This window comes from Alosa pseudoharengus, unplaced genomic scaffold, assembly GCF_046254945.1.
Source record: "Alosa pseudoharengus isolate Yale_2024_CS ecotype anadromous, Long Island Sound unplaced genomic scaffold, YU_APseudo_1.1 YU_APseudo_1.1_scf_3, whole genome shotgun sequence".
NCBI lineage: Eukaryota > Metazoa > Chordata > Actinopteri > Clupeiformes > Clupeidae > Alosa > Alosa pseudoharengus.
In genome coordinates, this window is record NW_027468718.1 from 7,839,823 (window position 1) to 7,855,539 (window position 15,717).

A 15,717-nucleotide genomic window follows, 5' to 3' on the forward strand; every position below is an offset into this window, starting at 1 on the left:
TAAAAGTAAATGTAGATCTAATTAGAAAAACTAATAATCCATAAAGCTATTTTAAGTTAGAATAAAAAACGTAGTGCAGTGCCTATTTTAGAGATTGGTTTTATTGTAGGTCTGAACTAGGCTTTGTTTAGGCCTGATGCTTAGCAAACTGTGTAACCAATTGGCCGAAGTAGCCGAATTCTTGTCATATGGGATGCAGTTTGAAAACGTTTGTGGTACGATGGACTGTATTTTAGCGGCTGTGCGCGTGGTGCTTGGGGTGCTGCTGTCTTTTTCATTCCGCTGCGCGCAACATTTCTCCCATTCGACAGGATGCTTTTGTTTGAGGTGCTGCAGTAAATTTGTCGTACTGCTGCCTTTGCTAGCAACAGACTTCATACATACTTTCCAGCGGGGTGTTGTCTGATCTAAATCTGACCACGCGAACCAATTCCAAATGACGGATGACACAGTGCCTTTCTTCGGAACGAGTTCTTCCCTGCTTGCTGCCATGTTGTCACTCACTACTATCACTATCACTCACTATTTGGTAAATGCGCGCTCTATGCGGGGAGAGGGAGCAGGGAGGGAGGGCCGAGCTCATTCTACGGGAGGCCAGAGGGAAGCGTTAACAGATGTTAAAGAGAAAAACGATTTTCACTCAAACAAGTCGACCTGAACTGCACACTCGAGTTAATCGATAAAATCGGTTTATTGCCCAGCCCTACCGAGTGCTTCTTCAAGCACCTACATGCTAAAAAAAAGGATATGACTACATACCTACATACATTTTTACAGAGGTCGTATTTGCACAGGATTAATATTACCTTAGGTATTTTCAGGACCGTTTTACAGAAGGTAAAAGTCACCGTAATTTCTGCTGACATTGTCCATAATAATTACTGACAAGGCGTATTCGGACGGGACTAAACCCATGGTAATAATTACTTTACCCCATGTCTCCACGTAAAACTAATCCAGTCCGAGTAGGGCTATAGTGTCATTTACATTTCCCATTTTCCTCTCCTCCTGAACCCTCTGGGGATTGGAGACAGAGAAAATGAGATCAGAGAATTTGAAAATTTTTGGGGAAAAGTCATGGAATATCAGGGAATTTTGTCGTAGCAGTTTAAAATTTAATTAATCAAAATACATTAATACCAATATACAGTATTTCCACGCAGAATTTGTGTATATCTACTTATTAGCTTTACTGCTTGCTTGAGTAGTCCAACTGTGTTTATTCAATGCCTATTTATTCATCTCCTGCTCTAGGAAAGTAAAATATTCTTGACTGCAGATGCTCTGAAATCATTGGTCGGTATATTGTACTATTCTCATTGGATAGTAAGTCGTGGAAATTCAGGTTTTATGTCAGTGAAAGCCAGGGCAAAGTCATGGAATTTTACATTGGGCTTAGAGTAGGAACCCTGGATTCAGAAATTGTAACCAGTGGTTTCAAACTAAAATTTGTAGTATTATTGTAGGTGCCATAACATCTATTTAGTACGCATGTCATGTTTGTTTGTTTTTTGCCAGTCCATTGAAGTAATCATTCTGTGAAAAGTAGTTTACTTATGTTTGAATATGTACAGCAGCATATGTAATGTTTGGAGGTGGGAGGGGTTCAGCTCTATGAGCCTGTGTGCAAAGTTGTATAATGCACCTGAAAGAGTTCTTTATCCTTCTTTCCAGGGTGGGTGGTACAGGGTGCCCGATACAGTGATGCTGAGAGCGTCCATTGTAGCAATGTGAGGATCTGATTTGTTGCATCACCAATATCTTGTGATGAGATGTTCTAAATTCCTCAAAGATTTATATTTAAGATCACCATGACAAGATGTGGAAATACGCTCTGGATATAGCAAGTCTGCAAGCTGCACCTTCACATCCATTTGATCTTTCTCCTCCACAAGACCTTCAGGATCATCTGACCTTTCACATGTGGACTTACTGGCTTTGGGGTTCACCTGAGCATACACCTGGGATCTTCTGACAAGGTATGTTTGTATATACTCCATCCAGCCTTTTTCCTCCATCTAGCTTTTCACAACTTGATGAGCTGCTTTTGAGGAGGAATTGAGCACACACCTGGGATCTTCTGAAGAGGTATGTTCTTTGGAACTGTTGATTTTAATTGGCAGGGTTAGATATAGGATTGCAACTAGCATATATTGTCCTAGTCGATTCATTCTGTACATTATTTTCACAATTAAAACTTTCTTAGTTATAATAATAATAATAATAATAATAATAATACATTTTTGACCGGTAAGTTTATTGTTGGGCATGAGCGTACTCAGTTGAACAAAGTCTGAGATTGTGCAGCTACCATCTTCTCTGATTTGATAATATTTGATACGCAAAATGCAGCTCAAAGTGCTTGACACAATAATAGAGAAAAATAAAGAAATAAAAAAATATATAATTATAATTAGGTAACGATGAGATTTCACAGAATGGTAAGGAGATTGATACTCTGTAAATAGAATACTATACCAATATAATTCAATACTAATTAGAGGGGATACATCCCCTCTATTGAAATCCGGAGACTTCTTATTTTTCTTTTTACCTTTTTGTGCGCGCTATTCAGCCCAAACCGCTTAACGTACAAATTTGGTTGAAGCACCGTTCCGTAGATCTTCCCAGGCTGATACGTCCTCTACCCGAGGACTATATATTAATCTGATTTTTGGAACAGGGAGACGGAAGAGGGGCTTGCTCCGTCCGCTCCACGCATCGACCCGGTATTGCAGTGACTCCAGGAACGGTGCACATCCCTTTGATTGTGGAAGAAAAGAACCCAGCCAGCGAGCGGAACCAACCTCTGGGACTTTGGAACCCTCCTCGACAGACAGCAGACACGTGAGTCCTTGCCAGGTCTTTTGCCCAACCGTGCCACCTCCCTTTTCGGGCCCTTTTGGGTTTTCCCGCCCTTTTTCTCTTTTTTTTTTTTTTTTTTTTTTTTTTTTTTAAAATAGCTGGATGACACTGTGTTGTGACTGGAGCATGTGTGTGGGAGGTGGAGAGACTGAGTGGCAAGGCAAGCCACGCCTTGGCTGGGGCAGCACCTTGGAGTCACCCTCGCGTCCACGACTACCGCCGTTCTTGACCTCCGTCCAGCGTGCCCTGTGGCGGCAATCGCTCGGGTTTCTCTTCATCTCGCACAAATCTTTCGCCTTTTACTAAAGATTTCCGTGGAGGGGAACAGCCCCGAGTTTACGGTATTTTTGGAAGCTCTGCTTCGGCGGAGCTGCACCTTTCTGTCCAAAGTCAAGCGTCGTCGTGTGGGGGTCCGCTTTTGCTGGTCCCGCCCCCAAGTAACCCTCCGAGTGGCGGGGCCCTCGCCAGAGGGGGCGCCGGACCCCGTACAGTTGTGGGGTATCGCTTCTCGGCCTTTTGGCTAAGATCAAGTGTAGTATCTGTTCTTATCAGTTTAATATCTGATACGTCCTCTACCCGAGGACTATATATTAATCTGATTTTTGGAACAGGGAGACGGAAGAGGGGCTTGCTCCGTCCGCTCCACGCATCGACCCGGTATTGCAGTGACTCCAGGAACGGTGCACATCCCTTTGATTGTGGAAGAAAAGAACCCAGCCAGCGAGCGGAACCAACCTCTGGGACTTTGGAACCCTCCTCGACAGACAGCAGACACGTGAGTCCTTGCCAGGTCTTTTGCCCAACCGTGCCACCTCCCTTTTCGGGCCCTTTTGGGTTTTCCCGCCCTTTTTCTCTTTTTTTTTTTTTTTTTTTTTTTTTTTTTTTTTAAAATAGCTGGATGACACTGTGTTGTGACTGGAGCATGTGTGTGGGAGGTGGAGAGACTGAGTGGCAAGGCAAGCCACGCCTTGGCTGGGGCAGCACCTTGGAGTCACCCTCGCGTCCACGACTACCGCCGTTCTTGACCTCCGTCCAGCGTGCCCTGTGGCGGCAATCGCTCGGGTTTCTCTTCATCTCGCACAAATCTTTCGCCTTTTACTAAAGATTTCCGTGGAGGGGAACAGCCCCGAGTTTACGGTATTTTTGGAAGCTCTGCTTCGGCGGAGCTGCACCTTTCTGTCCAAAGTCAAGCGTCGTCGTGTGGGGGTCCGCTTTTGCTGGTCCCGCCCCCAAGTAACCCTCCGAGTGGCGGGGCCCTCGCCAGAGGGGGCGCCGGACCCCGTACAGTTGTGGGGTATCGCTTCTCGGCCTTTTGGCTAAGATCAAGTGTAGTATCTGTTCTTATCAGTTTAATATCTGATACGTCCTCTACCCGAGGACTATATATTAATCTGATTTTTGGAACAGGGAGACGGAAGAGGGGCTTGCTCCGTCCGCTCCACGCATCGACCCGGTATTGCAGTGACTCCAGGAACGGTGCACATCCCTTTGATTGTGGAAGAAAAGAACCCAGCCAGCGAGCGGAACCAACCTCTGGGACTTTGGAACCCTCCTCGACAGACAGCAGACACGTGAGTCCTTGCCAGGTCTTTTGCCCAACCGTGCCACCTCCCTTTTCGGGCCCTTTTGGGTTTTCCCGCCCTTTTTCTCTTTTTTTTTTTTTTTTTTTTTTTTTTTTTTTTAAAATAGCTGGATGACACTGTGTTGTGACTGGAGCATGTGTGTGGGAGGTGGAGAGACTGAGTGGCAAGGCAAGCCACGCCTTGGCTGGGGCAGCACCTTGGAGTCACCCTCGCGTCCACGACTACCGCCGTTCTTGACCTCCGTCCAGCGTGCCCTGTGGCGGCAATCGCTCGGGTTTCTCTTCATCTCGCACAAATCTTTCGCCTTTTACTAAAGATTTCCGTGGAGGGGAACAGCCCCGAGTTTACGGTATTTTTGGAAGCTCTGCTTCGGCGGAGCTGCACCTTTCTGTCCAAAGTCAAGCGTCGTCGTGTGGGGGTCCGCTTTTGCTGGTCCCGCCCCCAAGTAACCCTCCGAGTGGCGGGGCCCTCGCCAGAGGGGGCGCCGGACCCCGTACAGTTGTGGGGTATCGCTTCTCGGCCTTTTGGCTAAGATCAAGTGTAGTATCTGTTCTTATCAGTTTAATATCTGATACGTCCTCTACCCGAGGACTATATATTAATCTGATTTTTGGAACAGGGAGACGGAAGAGGGGCTTGCTCCGTCCGCTCCACGCATCGACCCGGTATTGCAGTGACTCCAGGAACGGTGCACATCCCTTTGATTGTGGAAGAAAAGAACCCAGCCAGCGAGCGGAACCAACCTCTGGGACTTTGGAACCCTCCTCGACAGACAGCAGACACGTGAGTCCTTGCCAGGTCTTTTGCCCAACCGTGCCACCTCCCTTTTCGGGCCCTTTTGGGTTTTCCCGCCCTTTTTCTCTTTTTTTTTTTTTTTTTTTTTTTTTTTTTTTTAAAATAGCTGGATGACACTGTGTTGTGACTGGAGCATGTGTGTGGGAGGTGGAGAGACTGAGTGGCAAGGCAAGCCACGCCTTGGCTGGGGCAGCACCTTGGAGTCACCCTCGCGTCCACGACTACCGCCGTTCTTGACCTCCGTCCAGCGTGCCCTGTGGCGGCAATCGCTCGGGTTTCTCTTCATCTCGCACAAATCTTTCGCCTTTTACTAAAGATTTCCGTGGAGGGGAACAGCCCCGAGTTTACGGTATTTTTGGAAGCTCTGCTTCGGCGGAGCTGCACCTTTCTGTCCAAAGTCAAGCGTCGTCGTGTGGGGGTCCGCTTTTGCTGGTCCCGCCCCCAAGTAACCCTCCGAGTGGCGGGGCCCTCGCCAGAGGGGGCGCCGGACCCCGTACAGTTGTGGGGTATCGCTTCTCGGCCTTTTGGCTAAGATCAAGTGTAGTATCTGTTCTTATCAGTTTAATATCTGATACGTCCTCTACCCGAGGACTATATATTAATCTGATTTTTGGAACAGGGAGACGGAAGAGGGGCTTGCTCCGTCCGCTCCACGCATCGACCCGGTATTGCAGTGACTCCAGGAACGGTGCACATCCCTTTGATTGTGGAAGAAAAGAACCCAGCCAGCGAGCGGAACCAACCTCTGGGACTTTGGAACCCTCCTCGACAGACAGCAGACACGTGAGTCCTTGCCAGGTCTTTTGCCCAACCGTGCCACCTCCCTTTTCGGGCCCTTTTGGGTTTTCCCGCCCTTTTTCTCTTTTTTTTTTTTTTTTTTTTTTTTTTTTTTTTTAAAATAGCTGGATGACACTGTGTTGTGACTGGAGCATGTGTGTGGGAGGTGGAGAGACTGAGTGGCAAGGCAAGCCACGCCTTGGCTGGGGCAGCACCTTGGAGTCACCCTCGCGTCCACGACTACCGCCGTTCTTGACCTCCGTCCAGCGTGCCCTGTGGCGGCAATCGCTCGGGTTTCTCTTCATCTCGCACAAATCTTTCGCCTTTTACTAAAGATTTCCGTGGAGGGGAACAGCCCCGAGTTTACGGTATTTTTGGAAGCTCTGCTTCGGCGGAGCTGCACCTTTCTGTCCAAAGTCAAGCGTCGTCGTGTGGGGGTCCGCTTTTGCTGGTCCCGCCCCCAAGTAACCCTCCGAGTGGCGGGGCCCTCGCCAGAGGGGGCGCCGGACCCCGTACAGTTGTGGGGTATCGCTTCTCGGCCTTTTGGCTAAGATCAAGTGTAGTATCTGTTCTTATCAGTTTAATATCTGATACGTCCTCTACCCGAGGACTATATATTAATCTGATTTTTGGAACAGGGAGACGGAAGAGGGGCTTGCTCCGTCCGCTCCACGCATCGACCCGGTATTGCAGTGACTCCAGGAACGGTGCACATCCCTTTGATTGTGGAAGAAAAGAACCCAGCCAGCGAGCGGAACCAACCTCTGGGACTTTGGAACCCTCCTCGACAGACAGCAGACACGTGAGTCCTTGCCAGGTCTTTTGCCCAACCGTGCCACCTCCCTTTTCGGGCCCTTTTGGGTTTTCCCGCCCTTTTTCTCTTTTTTTTTTTTTTTTTTTTTTTTTTTTTTTTAAAATAGCTGGATGACACTGTGTTGTGACTGGAGCATGTGTGTGGGAGGTGGAGAGACTGAGTGGCAAGGCAAGCCACGCCTTGGCTGGGGCAGCACCTTGGAGTCACCCTCGCGTCCACGACTACCGCCGTTCTTGACCTCCGTCCAGCGTGCCCTGTGGCGGCAATCGCTCGGGTTTCTCTTCATCTCGCACAAATCTTTCGCCTTTTACTAAAGATTTCCGTGGAGGGGAACAGCCCCGAGTTTACGGTATTTTTGGAAGCTCTGCTTCGGCGGAGCTGCACCTTTCTGTCCAAAGTCAAGCGTCGTCGTGTGGGGGTCCGCTTTTGCTGGTCCCGCCCCCAAGTAACCCTCCGAGTGGCGGGGCCCTCGCCAGAGGGGGCGCCGGACCCCGTACAGTTGTGGGGTATCGCTTCTCGGCCTTTTGGCTAAGATCAAGTGTAGTATCTGTTCTTATCAGTTTAATATCTGATACGTCCTCTACCCGAGGACTATATATTAATCTGATTTTTGGAACAGGGAGACGGAAGAGGGGCTTGCTCCGTCCGCTCCACGCATCGACCCGGTATTGCAGTGACTCCAGGAACGGTGCACATCCCTTTGATTGTGGAAGAAAAGAACCCAGCCAGCGAGCGGAACCAACCTCTGGGACTTTGGAACCCTCCTCGACAGACAGCAGACACGTGAGTCCTTGCCAGGTCTTTTGCCCAACCGTGCCACCTCCCTTTTCGGGCCCTTTTGGGTTTTCCCGCCCTTTTTCTCTTTTTTTTTTTTTTTTTTTTTTTTTTTTTTTTAAAATAGCTGGATGACACTGTGTTGTGACTGGAGCATGTGTGTGGGAGGTGGAGAGACTGAGTGGCAAGGCAAGCCACGCCTTGGCTGGGGCAGCACCTTGGAGTCACCCTCGCGTCCACGACTACCGCCGTTCTTGACCTCCGTCCAGCGTGCCCTGTGGCGGCAATCGCTCGGGTTTCTCTTCATCTCGCACAAATCTTTCGCCTTTTACTAAAGATTTCCGTGGAGGGGAACAGCCCCGAGTTTACGGTATTTTTGGAAGCTCTGCTTCGGCGGAGCTGCACCTTTCTGTCCAAAGTCAAGCGTCGTCGTGTGGGGGTCCGCTTTTGCTGGTCCCGCCCCCAAGTAACCCTCCGAGTGGCGGGGCCCTCGCCAGAGGGGGCGCCGGACCCCGTACAGTTGTGGGGTATCGCTTCTCGGCCTTTTGGCTAAGATCAAGTGTAGTATCTGTTCTTATCAGTTTAATATCTGATACGTCCTCTACCCGAGGACTATATATTAATCTGATTTTTGGAACAGGGAGACGGAAGAGGGGCTTGCTCCGTCCGCTCCACGCATCGACCCGGTATTGCAGTGACTCCAGGAACGGTGCACATCCCTTTGATTGTGGAAGAAAAGAACCCAGCCAGCGAGCGGAACCAACCTCTGGGACTTTGGAACCCTCCTCGACAGACAGCAGACACGTGAGTCCTTGCCAGGTCTTTTGCCCAACCGTGCCACCTCCCTTTTCGGGCCCTTTTGGGTTTTCCCGCCCTTTTTCTCTTTTTTTTTTTTTTTTTTTTTTTTTTTTTTTAAAATAGCTGGATGACACTGTGTTGTGACTGGAGCATGTGTGTGGGAGGTGGAGAGACTGAGTGGCAAGGCAAGCCACGCCTTGGCTGGGGCAGCACCTTGGAGTCACCCTCGCGTCCACGACTACCGCCGTTCTTGACCTCCGTCCAGCGTGCCCTGTGGCGGCAATCGCTCGGGTTTCTCTTCATCTCGCACAAATCTTTCGCCTTTTACTAAAGATTTCCGTGGAGGGGAACAGCCCCGAGTTTACGGTATTTTTGGAAGCTCTGCTTCGGCGGAGCTGCACCTTTCTGTCCAAAGTCAAGCGTCGTCGTGTGGGGGTCCGCTTTTGCTGGTCCCGCCCCCAAGTAACCCTCCGAGTGGCGGGGCCCTCGCCAGAGGGGGCGCCGGACCCCGTACAGTTGTGGGGTATCGCTTCTCGGCCTTTTGGCTAAGATCGATCAAGTGTAGTATCTGTTCTTATCAGTTTAATATCTGATACGTCCTCTACCCGAGGACTATATATTAATCTGATTTTTGGAACAGGGAGACGGAAGAGGGGCTTGCTCCGTCCGCTCCACGCATCGACCCGGTATTGCAGTGACTCCAGGAACGGTGCACATCCCTTTGATTGTGGAAGAAAAGAACCCAGCCAGCGAGCGGAACCAACCTCTGGGACTTTGGAACCCTCCTCGACAGACAGCAGACACGTGAGTCCTTGCCAGGTCTTTTGCCCAACCGTGCCACCTCCCTTTTCGGGCCCTTTTGGGTTTTCCCGCCCTTTTTCTCTTTTTTTTTTTTTTTTTTTTTTTTTTTTTTTTAAAATAGCTGGATGACACTGTGTTGTGACTGGAGCATGTGTGTGGGAGGTGGAGAGACTGAGTGGCAAGGCAAGCCACGCCTTGGCTGGGGCAGCACCTTGGAGTCACCCTCGCGTCCACGACTACCGCCGTTCTTGACCTCCGTCCAGCGTGCCCTGTGGCGGCAATCGCTCGGGTTTCTCTTCATCTCGCACAAATCTTTCGCCTTTTACTAAAGATTTCCGTGGAGGGGAACAGCCCCGAGTTTACGGTATTTTTGGAAGCTCTGCTTCGGCGGAGCTGCACCTTTCTGTCCAAAGTCAAGCGTCGTCGTGTGGGGGTCCGCTTTTGCTGGTCCCGCCCCCAAGTAACCCTCCGAGTGGCGGGGCCCTCGCCAGAGGGGGCGCCGGACCCCGTACAGTTGTGGGGTATCGCTTCTCGGCCTTTTGGCTAAGATCAAGTGTAGTATCTGTTCTTATCAGTTTAATATCTGATACGTCCTCTACCCGAGGACTATATATTAATCTGATTTTTGGAACAGGGAGACGGAAGAGGGGCTTGCTCCGTCCGCTCCACGCATCGACCCGGTATTGCAGTGACTCCAGGAACGGTGCACATCCCTTTGATTGTGGAAGAAAAGAACCCAGCCAGCGAGCGGAACCAACCTCTGGGACTTTGGAACCCTCCTCGACAGACAGCAGACACGTGAGTCCTTGCCAGGTCTTTTGCCCAACCGTGCCACCTCCCTTTTCGGGCCCTTTTGGGTTTTCCCGCCCTTTTTCTCTTTTTTTTTTTTTTTTTTTTTTTTTTTTTTTTAAAATAGCTGGATGACACTGTGTTGTGACTGGAGCATGTGTGTGGGAGGTGGAGAGACTGAGTGGCAAGGCAAGCCACGCCTTGGCTGGGGCAGCACCTTGGAGTCACCCTCGCGTCCACGACTACCGCCGTTCTTGACCTCCGTCCAGCGTGCCCTGTGGCGGCAATCGCTCGGGTTTCTCTTCATCTCGCACAAATCTTTCGCCTTTTACTAAAGATTTCCGTGGAGGGGAACAGCCCCGAGTTTACGGTATTTTTGGAAGCTCTGCTTCGGCGGAGCTGCACCTTTCTGTCCAAAGTCAAGCGTCGTCGTGTGGGGGTCCGCTTTTGCTGGTCCCGCCCCCAAGTAACCCTCCGAGTGGCGGGGCCCTCGCCAGAGGGGGCGCCGGACCCCGTACAGTTGTGGGGTATCGCTTCTCGGCCTTTTGGCTAAGATCAAGTGTAGTATCTGTTCTTATCAGTTTAATATCTGATACGTCCTCTACCCGAGGACTATATATTAATCTGATTTTTGGAACAGGGAGACGGAAGAGGGGCTTGCTCCGTCCGCTCCACGCATCGACCCGGTATTGCAGTGACTCCAGGAACGGTGCACATCCCTTTGATTGTGGAAGAAAAGAACCCAGCCAGCGAGCGGAACCAACCTCTGGGACTTTGGAACCCTCCTCGACAGACAGCAGACACGTGAGTCCTTGCCAGGTCTTTTGCCCAACCGTGCCACCTCCCTTTTCGGGCCCTTTTGGGTTTTCCCGCCCTTTTTCTCTTTTTTTTTTTTTTTTTTTTTTTTTTTTTTTTAAAATAGCTGGATGACACTGTGTTGTGACTGGAGCATGTGTGTGGGAGGTGGAGAGACTGAGTGGCAAGGCAAGCCACGCCTTGGCTGGGGCAGCACCTTGGAGTCACCCTCGCGTCCACGACTACCGCCGTTCTTGACCTCCGTCCAGCGTGCCCTGTGGCGGCAATCGCTCGGGTTTCTCTTCATCTCGCACAAATCTTTCGCCTTTTACTAAAGATTTCCGTGGAGGGGAACAGCCCCGAGTTTACGGTATTTTTGGAAGCTCTGCTTCGGCGGAGCTGCACCTTTCTGTCCAAAGTCAAGCGTCGTCGTGTGGGGGTCCGCTTTTGCTGGTCCCGCCCCCAAGTAACCCTCCGAGTGGCGGGGCCCTCGCCAGAGGGGGCGCCGGACCCCGTACAGTTGTGGGGTATCGCTTCTCGGCCTTTTGGCTAAGATCAAGTGTAGTATCTGTTCTTATCAGTTTAATATCTGATACGTCCTCTACCCGAGGACTATATATTAATCTGATTTTTGGAACAGGGAGACGGAAGAGGGGCTTGCTCCGTCCGCTCCACGCATCGACCCGGTATTGCAGTGACTCCAGGAACGGTGCACATCCCTTTGATTGTGGAAGAAAAGAACCCAGCCAGCGAGCGGAACCAACCTCTGGGACTTTGGAACCCTCCTCGACAGACAGCAGACACGTGAGTCCTTGCCAGGTCTTTTGCCCAACCGTGCCACCTCCCTTTTCGGGCCCTTTTGGGTTTTCCCGCCCTTTTTCTCTTTTTTTTTTTTTTTTTTTTTTTTTTTTTTTTTAAAATAGCTGGATGACACTGTGTTGTGACTGGAGCATGTGTGTGGGAGGTGGAGAGACTGAGTGGCAAGGCAAGCCACGCCTTGGCTGGGGCAGCACCTTGGAGTCACCCTCGCGTCCACGACTACCGCCGTTCTTGACCTCCGTCCAGCGTGCCCTGTGGCGGCAATCGCTCGGGTTTCTCTTCATCTCGCACAAATCTTTCGCCTTTTACTAAAGATTTCCGTGGAGGGGAACAGCCCCGAGTTTACGGTATTTTTGGAAGCTCTGCTTCGGCGGAGCTGCACCTTTCTGTCCAAAGTCAAGCGTCGTCGTGTGGGGGTCCGCTTTTGCTGGTCCCGCCCCCAAGTAACCCTCCGAGTGGCGGGGCCCTCGCCAGAGGGGGCGCCGGACCCCGTACAGTTGTGGGGTATCGCTTCTCGGCCTTTTGGCTAAAGATCAAGTGTAGTATCTGTTCTTATCAGTTTAATATCTGATACGTCCTCTACCCGAGGACTATATATTAATCTGATTTTTGGAACAGGGAGACGGAAGAGGGGCTTGCTCCGTCCGCTCCACGCATCGACCCGGTATTGCAGTGACTCCAGGAACGGTGCACATCCCTTTGATTGTGGAAGAAAAGAACCCAGCCAGCGAGCGGAACCAACCTCTGGGACTTTGGAACCCTCCTCGACAGACAGCAGACACGTGAGTCCTTGCCAGGTCTTTTGCCCAACCGTGCCACCTCCCTTTTCGGGCCCTTTTGGGTTTTCCCGCCCTTTTTCTCTTTTTTTTTTTTTTTTTTTTTTTTTTTTTTTTTTAAAATAGCTGGATGACACTGTGTTGTGACTGGAGCATGTGTGTGGGAGGTGGAGAGACTGAGTGGCAAGGCAAGCCACGCCTTGGCTGGGGCAGCACCTTGGAGTCACCCTCGCGTCCACGACTACCGCCGTTCTTGACCTCCGTCCAGCGTGCCCTGTGGCGGCAATCGCTCGGGTTTCTCTTCATCTCGCACAAATCTTTCGCCTTTTACTAAAGATTTCCGTGGAGGGGAACAGCCCCGAGTTTACGGTATTTTTGGAAGCTCTGCTTCGGCGGAGCTGCACCTTTCTGTCCAAAGTCAAGCGTCGTCGTGTGGGGGTCCGCTTTTGCTGGTCCCGCCCCCAAGTAACCCTCCGAGTGGCGGGGCCCTCGCCAGAGGGGGCGCCGGACCCCGTACAGTTGTGGGGTATCGCTTCTCGGCCTTTTGGCTAAGATCAAGTGTAGTATCTGTTCTTATCAGTTTAATATCTGATACGTCCTCTACCCGAGGACTATATATTAATCTGATTTTTGGAACAGGGAGACGGAAGAGGGGCTTGCTCCGTCCGCTCCACGCATCGACCCGGTATTGCAGTGACTCCAGGAACGGTGCACATCCCTTTGATTGTGGAAGAAAAGAACCCAGCCAGCGAGCGGAACCAACCTCTGGGACTTTGGAACCCTCCTCGACAGACAGCAGACACGTGAGTCCTTGCCAGGTCTTTTGCCCAACCGTGCCACCTCCCTTTTCGGGCCCTTTTGGGTTTTCCCGCCCTTTTTCTCTTTTTTTTTTTTTTTTTTTTTTTTTTTTTTTTAAAATAGCTGGATGACACTGTGTTGTGACTGGAGCATGTGTGTGGGAGGTGGAGAGACTGAGTGGCAAGGCAAGCCACGCCTTGGCTGGGGCAGCACCTTGGAGTCACCCTCGCGTCCACGACTACCGCCGTTCTTGACCTCCGTCCAGCGTGCCCTGTGGCGGCAATCGCTCGGGTTTCTCTTCATCTCGCACAAATCTTTCGCCTTTTACTAAAGATTTCCGTGGAGGGGAACAGCCCCGAGTTTACGGTATTTTTGGAAGCTCTGCTTCGGCGGAGCTGCACCTTTCTGTCCAAAGTCAAGCGTCGTCGTGTGGGGGTCCGCTTTTGCTGGTCCCGCCCCCAAGTAACCCTCCGAGTGGCGGGGCCCTCGCCAGAGGGGGCGCCGGACCCCGTACAGTTGTGGGGTATCGCTTCTCGGCCTTTTGGCTAAGATCAAGTGTAGTATCTGTTCTTATCAGTTTAATATCTGATACGTCCTCTACCCGAGGACTATATATTAATCTGATTTTTGGAACAGGGAGACGGAAGAGGGGCTTGCTCCGTCCGCTCCACGCATCGACCCGGTATTGCAGTGACTCCAGGAACGGTGCACATCCCTTTGATTGTGGAAGAAAAGAACCCAGCCAGCGAGCGGAACCAACCTCTGGGACTTTGGAACCCTCCTCGACAGACAGCAGACACGTGAGTCCTTGCCAGGTCTTTTGCCCAACCGTGCCACCTCCCTTTTCGGGCCCTTTTGGGTTTTCCCGCCCTTTTTCTCTTTTTTTTTTTTTTTTTTTTTTTTTTTTTTTTAAAATAGCTGGATGACACTGTGTTGTGACTGGAGCATGTGTGTGGGAGGTGGAGAGACTGAGTGGCAAGGCAAGCCACGCCTTGGCTGGGGCAGCACCTTGGAGTCACCCTCGCGTCCACGACTACCGCCGTTCTTGACCTCCGTCCAGCGTGCCCTGTGGCGGCAATCGCTCGGGTTTCTCTTCATCTCGCACAAATCTTTCGCCTTTTACTAAAGATTTCCGTGGAGGGGAACAGCCCCGAGTTTACGGTATTTTTGGAAGCTCTGCTTCGGCGGAGCTGCACCTTTCTGTCCAAAGTCAAGCGTCGTCGTGTGGGGGTCCGCTTTTGCTGGTCCCGCCCCCAAGTAACCCTCCGAGTGGCGGGGCCCTCGCCAGAGGGGGCGCCGGACCCCCGGACCCCGTACAGTTGTGGGGTATCGCTTCTCGGCCTTTTGGCTAAGATCAAGTGTAGTATCTGTTCTTATCAGTTTAATATCTGATACGTCCTCTACCCGAGGACTATATATTAATCTGATTTTTGGAACAGGGAGACGGAAGAGGGGCTTGCTCCGTCCGCTCCACGCATCGACCCGGTATTGCAGTGACTCCAGGAACGGTGCACATCCCTTTGATTGTGGAAGAAAAGAACCCAGCCAGCGAGCGGAACCAACCTCTGGGACTTTGGAACCCTCCTCGACAGACAGCAGACACGTGAGTCCTTGCCAGGTCTTTTGCCCAACCGTGCCACCTCCCTTTTCGGGCCCTTTTGGGTTTTCCCGCCCTTTTTCTCTTTTTTTTTTTTTTTTTTTTTTTTTTTTTTTTTAAAATAGCTGGATGACACTGTGTTGTGACTGGAGCATGTGTGTGGGAGGTGGAGAGACTGAGTGGCAAGGCAAGCCACGCCTTGGCTGGGGCAGCACCTTGGAGTCACCCTCGCGTCCACGACTACCGCCGTTCTTGACCTCCGTCCAGCGTGCCCTGTGGCGGCAATCGCTCGGGTTTCTCTTCATCTCGCACAAATCTTTCGCCTTTTACTAAAGATTTCCGTGGAGGGGAACAGCCCCGAGTTTACGGTATTTTTGGAAGCTCTGCTTCGGCGGAGCTGCACCTTTCTGTCCAAAGTCAAGCGTCGTCGTGTGGGGGTCCGCTTTTGCTGGTCCCGCCCCCAAGTAACCCTCCGAGTGGCGGGGCCCTCGCCAGAGGGGGCGCCGGACCCCGTACAGTTGTGGGGTATCGCTTCTCGGCCTTTTGGCTAAGATCAAGTGTAGTATCTGTTCTTATCAGTTTAATATCTGATACGTCCTCTACCCGAGGACTATATATTAATCTGATTTTTGGAACAGGGAGACGGAAGAGGGGCTTGCTCCGTCCGCTCCACGCATCGACCCGGTATTGCAGTGACTCCAGGAACGGTGCACATCCCTTTGATTGTGGAAGAAAAGAACCCAGCCAGCGAGCGGAACCAACCTCTGGGACTTTGGAACCCTCCTCGAAAGAAAGCAGAAACGTGAGTCCTTGCCAGGTTTTTTGCCCAACCGTGCCACCTCCCTTTTTGGGCCCTTTTGGGTTTTTCCTCCCTTTTTTTTTTTTTTTTTTTTTTTTTTTTTTTTTTTTTTTTTTAAAATAGCTGGATGACACTGT

The 15,717-nt window shown here is 51.1% G+C and overlaps 33 non-coding genes across 33 annotated transcripts; all 33 read left to right on the plus strand.

Annotated features, from left to right (window-relative positions):
- Positions 1-2,580: 2,580 nt before the first annotated feature.
- LOC143101018 (U2 spliceosomal RNA) lies at positions 2,581-2,763 on the plus strand. The gene has a single exon (XR_012982015.1). It is a non-coding gene; the product is annotated as a U2 spliceosomal RNA (small nuclear RNA).
- Positions 2,764-3,123: 360 nt separating this feature from the next.
- LOC143101022 (U5 spliceosomal RNA) lies at positions 3,124-3,237 on the plus strand. Its single transcript, XR_012982018.1, has one exon. It is a non-coding gene; the product is annotated as a U5 spliceosomal RNA (small nuclear RNA).
- Positions 3,238-3,365: 128 nt separating this feature from the next.
- On the plus strand, positions 3,366-3,556 carry LOC143101030 (U2 spliceosomal RNA). The gene has a single exon (XR_012982026.1). It is a non-coding gene; the product is annotated as a U2 spliceosomal RNA (small nuclear RNA).
- Positions 3,557-3,919: 363 nt separating this feature from the next.
- LOC143101023 (U5 spliceosomal RNA) lies at positions 3,920-4,033 on the plus strand. Its single transcript, XR_012982019.1, has one exon. It is a non-coding gene; the product is annotated as a U5 spliceosomal RNA (small nuclear RNA).
- Positions 4,034-4,161: 128 nt separating this feature from the next.
- LOC143101041 (U2 spliceosomal RNA) lies at positions 4,162-4,352 on the plus strand. Its single transcript, XR_012982037.1, has one exon. It is a non-coding gene; the product is annotated as a U2 spliceosomal RNA (small nuclear RNA).
- Positions 4,353-4,714: 362 nt separating this feature from the next.
- Positions 4,715-4,828, plus strand: LOC143101024 (U5 spliceosomal RNA). Its single transcript, XR_012982020.1, has one exon. It is a non-coding gene; the product is annotated as a U5 spliceosomal RNA (small nuclear RNA).
- A 128-nt stretch (positions 4,829-4,956) lies between these two features.
- Positions 4,957-5,147, plus strand: LOC143101053 (U2 spliceosomal RNA). The gene has a single exon (XR_012982048.1). It is a non-coding gene; the product is annotated as a U2 spliceosomal RNA (small nuclear RNA).
- Positions 5,148-5,509: 362 nt separating this feature from the next.
- On the plus strand, positions 5,510-5,623 carry LOC143101025 (U5 spliceosomal RNA). The gene has a single exon (XR_012982021.1). It is a non-coding gene; the product is annotated as a U5 spliceosomal RNA (small nuclear RNA).
- Positions 5,624-5,751: 128 nt separating this feature from the next.
- On the plus strand, positions 5,752-5,942 carry LOC143101065 (U2 spliceosomal RNA). Its single transcript, XR_012982059.1, has one exon. It is a non-coding gene; the product is annotated as a U2 spliceosomal RNA (small nuclear RNA).
- Positions 5,943-6,305: 363 nt separating this feature from the next.
- Positions 6,306-6,419, plus strand: LOC143101026 (U5 spliceosomal RNA). The gene has a single exon (XR_012982022.1). It is a non-coding gene; the product is annotated as a U5 spliceosomal RNA (small nuclear RNA).
- Positions 6,420-6,547: 128 nt separating this feature from the next.
- Positions 6,548-6,738, plus strand: LOC143101077 (U2 spliceosomal RNA). The gene has a single exon (XR_012982070.1). It is a non-coding gene; the product is annotated as a U2 spliceosomal RNA (small nuclear RNA).
- Positions 6,739-7,100: 362 nt separating this feature from the next.
- On the plus strand, positions 7,101-7,214 carry LOC143101027 (U5 spliceosomal RNA). Its single transcript, XR_012982023.1, has one exon. It is a non-coding gene; the product is annotated as a U5 spliceosomal RNA (small nuclear RNA).
- Positions 7,215-7,342: 128 nt separating this feature from the next.
- On the plus strand, positions 7,343-7,533 carry LOC143101089 (U2 spliceosomal RNA). The gene has a single exon (XR_012982081.1). It is a non-coding gene; the product is annotated as a U2 spliceosomal RNA (small nuclear RNA).
- Positions 7,534-7,895: 362 nt separating this feature from the next.
- Positions 7,896-8,009, plus strand: LOC143101028 (U5 spliceosomal RNA). The gene has a single exon (XR_012982024.1). It is a non-coding gene; the product is annotated as a U5 spliceosomal RNA (small nuclear RNA).
- Positions 8,010-8,137: 128 nt separating this feature from the next.
- LOC143101101 (U2 spliceosomal RNA) lies at positions 8,138-8,328 on the plus strand. Its single transcript, XR_012982092.1, has one exon. It is a non-coding gene; the product is annotated as a U2 spliceosomal RNA (small nuclear RNA).
- Positions 8,329-8,689: 361 nt separating this feature from the next.
- On the plus strand, positions 8,690-8,803 carry LOC143101029 (U5 spliceosomal RNA). Its single transcript, XR_012982025.1, has one exon. It is a non-coding gene; the product is annotated as a U5 spliceosomal RNA (small nuclear RNA).
- A 128-nt stretch (positions 8,804-8,931) lies between these two features.
- Positions 8,932-9,126, plus strand: LOC143100999 (U2 spliceosomal RNA). The gene has a single exon (XR_012982002.1). It is a non-coding gene; the product is annotated as a U2 spliceosomal RNA (small nuclear RNA).
- A 362-nt stretch (positions 9,127-9,488) lies between these two features.
- Positions 9,489-9,602, plus strand: LOC143101031 (U5 spliceosomal RNA). The gene has a single exon (XR_012982027.1). It is a non-coding gene; the product is annotated as a U5 spliceosomal RNA (small nuclear RNA).
- A 128-nt stretch (positions 9,603-9,730) lies between these two features.
- LOC143101113 (U2 spliceosomal RNA) lies at positions 9,731-9,921 on the plus strand. The gene has a single exon (XR_012982103.1). It is a non-coding gene; the product is annotated as a U2 spliceosomal RNA (small nuclear RNA).
- Positions 9,922-10,283: 362 nt separating this feature from the next.
- Positions 10,284-10,397, plus strand: LOC143101032 (U5 spliceosomal RNA). Its single transcript, XR_012982028.1, has one exon. It is a non-coding gene; the product is annotated as a U5 spliceosomal RNA (small nuclear RNA).
- Positions 10,398-10,525: 128 nt separating this feature from the next.
- LOC143101125 (U2 spliceosomal RNA) lies at positions 10,526-10,716 on the plus strand. Its single transcript, XR_012982113.1, has one exon. It is a non-coding gene; the product is annotated as a U2 spliceosomal RNA (small nuclear RNA).
- Positions 10,717-11,078: 362 nt separating this feature from the next.
- LOC143101033 (U5 spliceosomal RNA) lies at positions 11,079-11,192 on the plus strand. Its single transcript, XR_012982029.1, has one exon. It is a non-coding gene; the product is annotated as a U5 spliceosomal RNA (small nuclear RNA).
- Positions 11,193-11,320: 128 nt separating this feature from the next.
- On the plus strand, positions 11,321-11,511 carry LOC143101129 (U2 spliceosomal RNA). Its single transcript, XR_012982117.1, has one exon. It is a non-coding gene; the product is annotated as a U2 spliceosomal RNA (small nuclear RNA).
- Positions 11,512-11,874: 363 nt separating this feature from the next.
- Positions 11,875-11,988, plus strand: LOC143101034 (U5 spliceosomal RNA). Its single transcript, XR_012982030.1, has one exon. It is a non-coding gene; the product is annotated as a U5 spliceosomal RNA (small nuclear RNA).
- Positions 11,989-12,116: 128 nt separating this feature from the next.
- LOC143100998 (U2 spliceosomal RNA) lies at positions 12,117-12,308 on the plus strand. Its single transcript, XR_012982001.1, has one exon. It is a non-coding gene; the product is annotated as a U2 spliceosomal RNA (small nuclear RNA).
- A 364-nt stretch (positions 12,309-12,672) lies between these two features.
- Positions 12,673-12,786, plus strand: LOC143101035 (U5 spliceosomal RNA). The gene has a single exon (XR_012982031.1). It is a non-coding gene; the product is annotated as a U5 spliceosomal RNA (small nuclear RNA).
- A 128-nt stretch (positions 12,787-12,914) lies between these two features.
- LOC143101130 (U2 spliceosomal RNA) lies at positions 12,915-13,105 on the plus strand. Its single transcript, XR_012982118.1, has one exon. It is a non-coding gene; the product is annotated as a U2 spliceosomal RNA (small nuclear RNA).
- A 362-nt stretch (positions 13,106-13,467) lies between these two features.
- Positions 13,468-13,581, plus strand: LOC143101036 (U5 spliceosomal RNA). The gene has a single exon (XR_012982032.1). It is a non-coding gene; the product is annotated as a U5 spliceosomal RNA (small nuclear RNA).
- Positions 13,582-13,709: 128 nt separating this feature from the next.
- Positions 13,710-13,900, plus strand: LOC143101131 (U2 spliceosomal RNA). Its single transcript, XR_012982119.1, has one exon. It is a non-coding gene; the product is annotated as a U2 spliceosomal RNA (small nuclear RNA).
- A 362-nt stretch (positions 13,901-14,262) lies between these two features.
- Positions 14,263-14,376, plus strand: LOC143101037 (U5 spliceosomal RNA). Its single transcript, XR_012982033.1, has one exon. It is a non-coding gene; the product is annotated as a U5 spliceosomal RNA (small nuclear RNA).
- A 136-nt stretch (positions 14,377-14,512) lies between these two features.
- On the plus strand, positions 14,513-14,703 carry LOC143101132 (U2 spliceosomal RNA). Its single transcript, XR_012982120.1, has one exon. It is a non-coding gene; the product is annotated as a U2 spliceosomal RNA (small nuclear RNA).
- A 363-nt stretch (positions 14,704-15,066) lies between these two features.
- LOC143101038 (U5 spliceosomal RNA) lies at positions 15,067-15,180 on the plus strand. Its single transcript, XR_012982034.1, has one exon. It is a non-coding gene; the product is annotated as a U5 spliceosomal RNA (small nuclear RNA).
- Positions 15,181-15,308: 128 nt separating this feature from the next.
- Positions 15,309-15,499, plus strand: LOC143101133 (U2 spliceosomal RNA). The gene has a single exon (XR_012982121.1). It is a non-coding gene; the product is annotated as a U2 spliceosomal RNA (small nuclear RNA).
- The last annotated feature ends 218 nt before the right edge of the window (positions 15,500-15,717 follow it).